Genomic DNA, 9,190 nt, shown 5'->3' with positions numbered 1-9,190 from the left:
AGTAAATCCTATTTAGGCCAATAGAATATAATATAACACAATAATAGAGCCCTGGAGTTCAGAAGAATGTAGTCTAAAACAGTAAAGTTTTTCATGTAATCAGATGTTTATTTCTAAAATGCTAGGCAAGTTTAAAAAGAGAGTCTTTCTACAAAAGCTTTCATTAGTGTGACTAAATTTCCATCATCAGAATCTCTTAAGCTCATCTCCAAGGGTGGCCACTAGATACCAGTGAGTTGTCAAGGCATTGCAAGTTAAATGTCACAAATATTGTTCAATAACCAGTAAGGGACAGTAGTGTGAGAATACAATAGATGGAAATGAGAAGGCGTGCTTTTAGAGTCCACACCATCTTGAGAACTTAGTTGAGTGAACCATAAAATCTGCGAAATAGCACATCTGGAAAAATGGTCAACAATCTACATGGCTGGGATATAAGTCTCATGAGATTGGACTGATGCTGAGCCATCCTTCCCATGTTGAAGTTCTGGAATGATGGTTATCATGGGGGGCTGAAGATAATGCCCAACAGAGCAATGTCTACTTATCATAGTACATGTAGAAGACCAGATAAAATGAGATAGAGGCAGAGACAAAGACAAAAACTGGCAATATTTTAAATGATTAAAGAGATTCAGAGGCTAGCACATGAAGGTTTGAAGGAAGAGCTGAACCAATAATGGCACACACCAACAAAAGGAGAGAGAATAAAAAAAAAATAAAAATTTTATAATTTGAATAGCAGCAGTACAATTTCCTAGCTGCATATTCATTTTCCAAAATGGATTCATCACACTATATCATTAACTTCTTCCTGTTGTGATGCCTGAAAAATTATAGCAGCGTTATAATTAATTCTGGTAAGTTTAATTTAGTTACTTTCAGTAATATTTTCCTGTTAAAAACTACATATTATCTGAAAGAAATTGCTATAAAGAGGACAAATTGAATGAATCCATGTCTGTTACTACGATCTTGTCAAATGTCTATGTCTGGGAGGTCTTGGGCCTTATTAGGGGGAATGTATTGCTTCCACTACTGCTGTTTCACTAAGTGGATGCAATATGCCCATCAAATTACCTTCTAAATTATTATGTTTATTTCCATGGGTTGGTAATGCTTTGAGCTTTAGCTCAAGAAGCTTCTTTTGTAGTAATCAATGGGGACTGTAGAGACTCAAATGGTGGAAATGGTCAAAATAAATGACTGTGGAATAGCCACCCAAAAAGGAGACACCAACATCATCCATTCCAAGGCCTAAGGAACATCATGTAAGCAGTGGAAGTATGGATGAGTGGTGGTGTTCAGTGTGAACCACCGATGTCCAGGGATTCTATGGCCTTTGTGTTCCTGTATCCACACCAGCTGGGATCACCTGCACAAGATTAGAACTTGGGTGGTCCTGTCAACCCTTTTCCATAAAAGAAGAAGGGGTACATGGAGCCTCACTGTTTTCTGAGGATCTATGTGGTTGGTGGGGGAGGGAGAAGCATTTTCTTCAGGGTTGTAGAACTGGTGAGGTGTGTATGCTCTTGTACATAAGCTCTAATCCATCCTCCTACAAGCAGTGGGTCACAAAAGCAACAAATACACTAAGTAAGACATGAATGTAATTTTCATAATTGTGGTAGTTAGGAAGAAGAAAGTATTTTGTCAGCAATGGTGAACCCGAGAAGGGATAAAGATGACTAAAATGTATTATGCACCATTATTAGTTACTGTTCCATTGCTGTGACATTACCTCAGTGATGTAACTTATGAAAGAAAATGTTCAATTGAACTTATGGTTTCAAAGGATTGGAGTCCATGATAGTGGGACAAAGGAGTAGGGGTAGGGACAGCTGAGAGCTCACATCTTGATTAACAAACAGGAGGCAGAGAACACCATGAGAATGGTGGGAGGCTTTTGAAACTTCAAGCCTGCTCCCTATGACACACCTCCTCCAATATCACACATCCTAAGTCCAAACAGTTCCACCAATAAGACCAAGTATTCAAACATATGAGCCCAGGGGGACTATTCTCCTTCAAACAACCATATCCACATGTATGAAAATAAATACAATGAAGCCTATTGATATGTAAATTATGACAATAAAGCATTTAAAGTAATTAATAATGAGCTACCACTCCTGCTTTTGCAGTAAAGATGTTCTGTTTATACTGACACCCTGGTGTTGGTCACGGTTGAATTTTGCAGGTGGGGTTCTCACTCTTCTATCCCCAATTAAGGATGTGTCCCTTAAAGTTCTTTCCATGCTGATACCTCTGTCCCGCAGGCACAGATGCCATGCATAGATATTGTCCTTTCTTTCCCATGCACACATGCTTTTCTGCATGTAATATAAGAACAACCTGTCCATTGCCTAGTCTTCTCCAAGATATTTTCTGTATGCTACTTCTCTTCCTTGGTTAGCAGACATGTGACACACTGCAAGGGTTCTCAGGATTTTCTGAGTTAATGGAACTGTTTGTCTAGCCTCTCGGTAAATTGCCTTTCATTTTCCATGTGGTGAACTACAGTACAGAGGTCACTTTGCCCAAGGTTATCCTTCCATCAAAGGGCAGAGCCAAGTTAAGAAAAAACAGCAGTCGTGTGCCCATCCCTCCACTTCTGCATTTGGAAAACAGAGAATGTCACTGTATAAAATAAACCGTGAAGTCTCTGTTTCTGTGTGTTTCCAGAAGAGAATGGTTTTTTAAAGAGAGAAATTAGTACCTTCATTCGTATTTTCCTGGATGAGATTGTAATCAATCCTAGCAATGATGGAATCCAGGCCACAGAGCTGTGACTTTTATAGCCTCATTTTATTTAAGGGAAACACATCTTTTTTGTTACTCCATTTGAAGTGATTAGGACATAACCTTTCAAACCTGAGAGGAAAAGGTCAGTCCTAGCTGGAGCACAAAAGAGGTTTCTGGATCTGGGGGTCTATGTTTCTTTGGTTCTCCCATAATTTTTCTGGCCTCAGTGCTTTGGGAAATCCAGCCACTGTTGTTGGAATCCAATTACTCCTATAGATTAAACAAAGATTATCAAAGCTGCAAACAGAAGGATCTTTGCAGAAATCGATGGAGCACAGTAAAGCTCATATTTAACAAATGGAATCAAAGGAAGAGAGCTGATCGGTAGGTGACACAGGAGTAAAATGTCACATCATCATGCTGAAGGTTAAGACATAATTGAAATCAGTGTCATGGCAAAATGTGTCCTGCAGCCTCTGTGCACTTTGGAACATACTTCTAATTTCATATCTGAACGATTCATTAGCCCAAAGCAGGCTCACTCTGACGAGAGTGTTTTTTATTATGTCCCCCCTCCATGAGGTTTGAATTCCGTTGGATGGTGGCAAGTGAGGTCATCTTTCAGCAAACAAGATTATGATGGATTGTGCTCAAGCCCATTCTATTCCTATATCCTAGAGATTAAGGAGCTGTAGCCCAGGCTAGGCGTCTACAGTGGTTATAGACCTGGGCTTGGTTGCTGCAGTGAGAGCTTTGGGGTCTATTCTGCCACATCCCAGTTGCGTAGCTTCAAGGAAGTCATTCAGTGGCTGTAGGTGGGTTACAGCACACAGTTTTGTAGTTTCATTTGTAGCACACAGTTCTGGGAGTGAAACCAGATGTTCTAGAAAGGGTTTATAATCTTAATCTCCTTATTTTCCTGATGGTCGGAATCACTACCACGCACCACAGCTGGCAACCACTATTCTGACTTTCTGACTTCTAATTCCAGAGTTATCTATCTTCTTAAGAATGTCATGATACACACACACACACACACACACACACACGAGAGAGAGAGAGAGAGAGAGAGAGAGAGAGAGAGAGAGAGAGAGACTGTAACTCTTTGATTACAACATTTTGTACTTGAGATTGTGCTTTGGGGATTTAGCTGAGCTTGCTTTAACAGTGCTTCATTCTATTTTATCTGAGGAATAGGCTCTGGCTGTTTTGTCACAAGGATATAAGTGTTTCCAACCATCTCCCAATGATTTTTGGTGGTTACTCTTAACCTCCAATGTTGTTCTACCCTTTGTCCGTGGCCTTCCTGAGATAAATCTCTCAGAACAGTTTCATGTCCAAACCTTAAATGGCAGATCATTCTCTTATTTGGCACTCAGGCAAATTCAATTTATCAAACCCATGGTGCAGCCTGCCTTTTCTACTTTTCTTACTATAGAGCACTTCTTTTACGAACATTTCCTTTACATTCAAACCTAAACATATTTTCTTCACTCAGATTGACTCTAGACTTTTAAAATAACAACTTATTGTAAATCACATGCCATAATACTGATCTTTCTAGTGTCTTCATGTCTGGTTGTAGTTAATCCTACCTTACCCCTAAAAATATATGATCTGAATACAAAATGTTATTCAACAACATTGATCATCATCAAAGCACAGGTGAGTCTTGAAATCTGATGTTAAGTGAAAAATACACAAATCATACTCCCATACAACGTGCTCTATCTTTACTTTTGATATACTTATGAGTTTCTCGCCCTTTTGATTAACTGGAAAGAGTAAATTCTAACTTGTAACTATCTCTTCTGTGACATCTAATGGGTGCCTCACACAACAGTAAGGTACTGGCTAATTTAAACTCTACTGAGATGTTATAGAGCTTATGAAACTAGCTCTGCTCATCGCCTGTGGCAACGAAGGGCTCATGCCAAAGTGATGACATATATCTTTTTTTGACATCAAGACAACTCTTTAGTTTTCCAGAGAAGTCTACTTCATTGGAAAACAGATGGAGAGTGGTCCCTTGTGTCCAATAGCGAAGGATATAATCCTTCATCCTTAAATTCTTCAACAGATAGCTGTCTTTTACTGGGTTCTTACTATGTATTAGGATATGTTGAATGCTTTCTGTTTTAAATCCCATGATGGTCTGTACAGTGAATACTATCACTATTTCTATGCTGATAGTAGGCAAAATGAATCATGAAATGACAGCAGATAAGGGCATTGGGCCAAAGTTGCTTGGTCATTACACAGAAAAATAGGTAGAAAATGCCTATTTCTCTAACTACCTACAGAAAAGTAAGAAAGTGGTAATGATAAATAAAAAACACCTTTTCAGAACAGATATTCTATCAAAGGTTTATTTATGAAATAATACAATGGTGGTTAATACATAAATAGCTCTTACCAAGAGCTAAATATAACTCAAAGTGCTTTACAAATATCGATGATTTAATCTTCGTGACAACTTTCTGAGAGATGCTGCTATTATCTATACTGTATAGATAGGTAAAATGAGACAGAAATTGAATATCTTTCCTGAAATCTTATTGCTGAAAATCAAGGGAGTTTGAATACAAACAGTCTAAACTGAGTTATATTGCATCTTGTTTTACCAAATAAAATATATTTTCAGGGAACCACACAGACCCTTTGTGTCTGAATACAAGCACAGGGCATGGCTCAAAGTAGGCACTGAATATTAGGGAAGATCAACTAGGTAAATGTTGTGAAAGATACACATCTGCCTGGGTAGAGTGGTGATGGCTCCTTTGGGGGAATGTCTACAGGGGGCTGGAGTGCTTTCAGTCATAGGAAAGAGAATGTTGACTCTGGAAATAAGAGACGTGGGCTCTGCATTTAGTTGTGGTACTGACTTGCTTTTTAGACAGTCATTCTCAACATAGGTTACTTCAGCTCCTACTGTGGTTCGTTTGCTGGTCCAAGCCCTGGGGATGCATGACAAAATTGTTCTCTGTTATTTGCAGAGTGGAGCCAAACAGTAGTGTAATGATTTTGAGATTTTGATGGCTCTGAAAAACCAGGCATATAATGGAAAGAGCCTAAGCAGTGACTCTTCATGTTCACTTTAGATGCAAGTGGTTTATAGGAAATTGCAGGCACTAAGGGTTGCATAGTGGAGTAGAATTAGTTTGAGTCCCACTGTATCAGGAAAATGCAGAGTTTCTCTTTTCTGAGCTCCACTGTGATTTACAATTCAGAGATTACCATAATTCCATGATTTCTTATAGTGATTCAGAGGTTTCAGTACATGTTGACTGGCCCTATTGTCATGTAGCCCATCAATGTAGGAGGATAAACTAGAGCAAAACTGCAGAGAGAGAGAGAGAGAAAGAGAGAGAGAGAGAGAGAGAGAGAGAGAGAGAGAGAGAGAGAGAGAGAATATGAATCATGGGCACTGTATACAATGCTATAACTAGACCTTACCTCATCAAGTTTTCCAATAGCACATTGTTAATCATTATGCTATGAGCCTATCAGTGCATTGGTCCTTTTGTGAGATCAGAACTTTCATAACCTGAATACCTTCCAAAGACTCCACCTTTGAATACTGCCACACTGGTGATAAAGCCTTCCTTGTCTAAGTCTTTGGGGAATAGTTCATATCCAAGTCATGACACTAACCATTTTAGAACTAGTGCTATAGAGTACCCATTGGGGAGTCATGTCAGAATTTCACTCATGCCTAGTGTTATAAGATCAATTTGTAAATGGAGATCTTTTATTCAGATTGGCTGTAGATCCAAGTAACTTCTATGTGCTAAAAGCATCATTTGTAGACTGGCAGTCCTCTATTGGATCTAAGTAAAATGGGATCTATTATTCATCTGTGATTCCATAATAGCTTCATTTTCTGAAATTCTTATTACATCACAATGAATTCCAGAACATGGAAAGAGATTTTAGATACCACACACACACATACACACACACACACACACACACACACACACACACACACACACACAGAGGGGGTGGGTAGAAATTTCAAGACAGAAATTCAAGAAATGAAAATGGGGACATAACAACAGACACTGAGGAAATTCAATGAATCATTAGGTCTTACTTCAAAATCCTGTACTCCACAAAATTGAAAAAAAATGAAATGGATAATTTTCTTGATAGATACCACTTTACCAAAGTTAAATTAAGATTAGATAAACAAATTAAATAGTCGTCTAACCCATATGGAAATAGAAACAGTCATTAAAAGTCTCCCAACAACAACAAAAGCCCATGGCCAGATGTTATGCTGAATTCAACCAGACTTTCAAAGAACTAATACTGATACTTCCCGAACTATTCCACAAAGTTGAAGAAACATTGACAAACGTATTCTGTGAATAAGTCAACCTGATATCTAAACCACACAAAGACTACAAAAAAAGAGAATTTCAGATCAATTTCCCTTACTTACATTCATGCAAAATACTTACTAAAATACTCACAAACTACATCCAAGAACACATTAAAAACATCATCCATCATGGGCAAGTATGCTTTATCCCAGGGATACACGTATGGTACAATATAAAAAAAAATACATCAACATAATCTACCATATAAACAAACCAAGAGAAAAAAATTACACAATCATCTCATTAGATGCTGAAAACCCTTTGAGAAAATCCAACACCCGTTCATGTTAAAAGTCTTGAAGATAATCAGAGATACAAGCTGCATACATAAACATTTAAAAGGCAGTATGCAACGATCCAATAGCCAATATCAAATTAAATGAAGAGAAACTTAAAAACAATTTTACTAAAATCAGAAAAAAGACAAGACTGCACACTCTCTTCATATCTACTCAACTTAGTACTTGAAGTTATAACTAAAGCAATAAGACAACTAAAGGAGGTCAAGGGGATATAAATTGAAAGGAAGAAGTCAAAGTATCACCACTCATGGATACTTTCTAGGAGGAAAAGGGGAAGAAATTAAAATGAGCTGAGGAGTAGCAACTATATTTTCAAGGATGCCCAATGTACCATTGCATAAGAGATAAATATATAAGTGTTTGTTTAATACATTAACATGTACACACATTTTTCCTTCCTCCCCACGTTCGTTTTTGGTGAAACATAAAACTGACTGTACTGAACATGGTAAAGTGTATAGTTCAGTAGATTTTAGCATATGCATGTTGCACTGAAATCCCTGGAACATTTTCACCTAAAACATTAGAACTAAACCCCTTAAAGACACATCTTCTACTCTCTTACTGCCACCTTCATGCCACTGTCATAAAAATTGCACCCTATATTTTCCTCTAGGAGTTTAGTTAATACCTATGAGCGATGTAAAGTCAGAGACCATGTGACTCCTTCGCACATGTGTACCCAGTTTTTCAATACCATTTATTCCAGATACTGTATGTTTTAGTGAACTCTTATATGTTTAATGATAACAGGTCAAAATCTTTTCTTACATGAAATTCTTAGGCAATAAGACTATTTCAAGACTGTAAGAAGACAACTATCAACCTGCTAAGAAGAGAAAGAACCTAGAGATACCCCTCAGGAATTCTAGCCAGGAGAGAATAGATTAGGTGATGTCTATGTCATAGTACTTTGGGGACATCCTGTGATTGCTTCATAATTTTGTTTGCAGTGTGGGTGGCATAGTAGCAAACTAGCCTTCTCCTGGGCACTCCTGAGGCTATATCAGTCCATGAGTCATGCATAAAAATAAGAACATTGTTGAATATTTATCAGAATTAAGTCACTGTTTTGTGCAGCAATTATGTCATACTATCTCCACAATAGTCCTGTAGACTACTAAATAATACCCCATGTGCTCTACTGTAAAGGGTGCTAAAATTCAGAGGGGAGAATGATTATTCTATAGTTAAAGAAACTACAAAGTTTCAGGAGCTGAACTCAAATGTGTGTCTGGAGTCAAAGCCTTTACTCCTAACCATTATGTTAAATGTTCTGAATTTTATATCACTATATTGATAAATAAGACTTTTAATTCAAAGGATTCTATGTATTACTTCTTTTACAGAAGAATGCAGACACCCACAGTTCTGCTTTAGACTGTCCATTCACTTTGCACATTAACTATATAGTTCATGAGCAAATAGTGATTAATTTTGTTTAAAACCTCCTTTTAGATGTTAATATTAAAATAGAAATAGAAAAAGACACAAACAATTCTCTTGGGCTTTATTATTATACTTTAATTATATTGTCAATATTGACAACTTTCTCTTTATTGGCTTCTCAGATATGTTTTAGCAATTATTTGGGAATTTTATAGAATATATTTATTCCCCTACCCTTGTCCTCCTATATACCCCCACCTATCTCTTTCTCCTAAATATACACTCACCTATCTATCTACCCATTCTCTCTGTCTGTCTCTCTGTCTGTCTCTCTGTCTGTCTGTCTGTCTGTCTGTCTGTCTCTGT

Source organism: Arvicanthis niloticus, chromosome 1 (genome assembly GCF_011762505.2).
Source record: "Arvicanthis niloticus isolate mArvNil1 chromosome 1, mArvNil1.pat.X, whole genome shotgun sequence".
Taxonomy (NCBI): domain Eukaryota; kingdom Metazoa; phylum Chordata; class Mammalia; order Rodentia; family Muridae; genus Arvicanthis; species Arvicanthis niloticus.
This window is presented reverse-complemented; position numbering follows the sequence as displayed.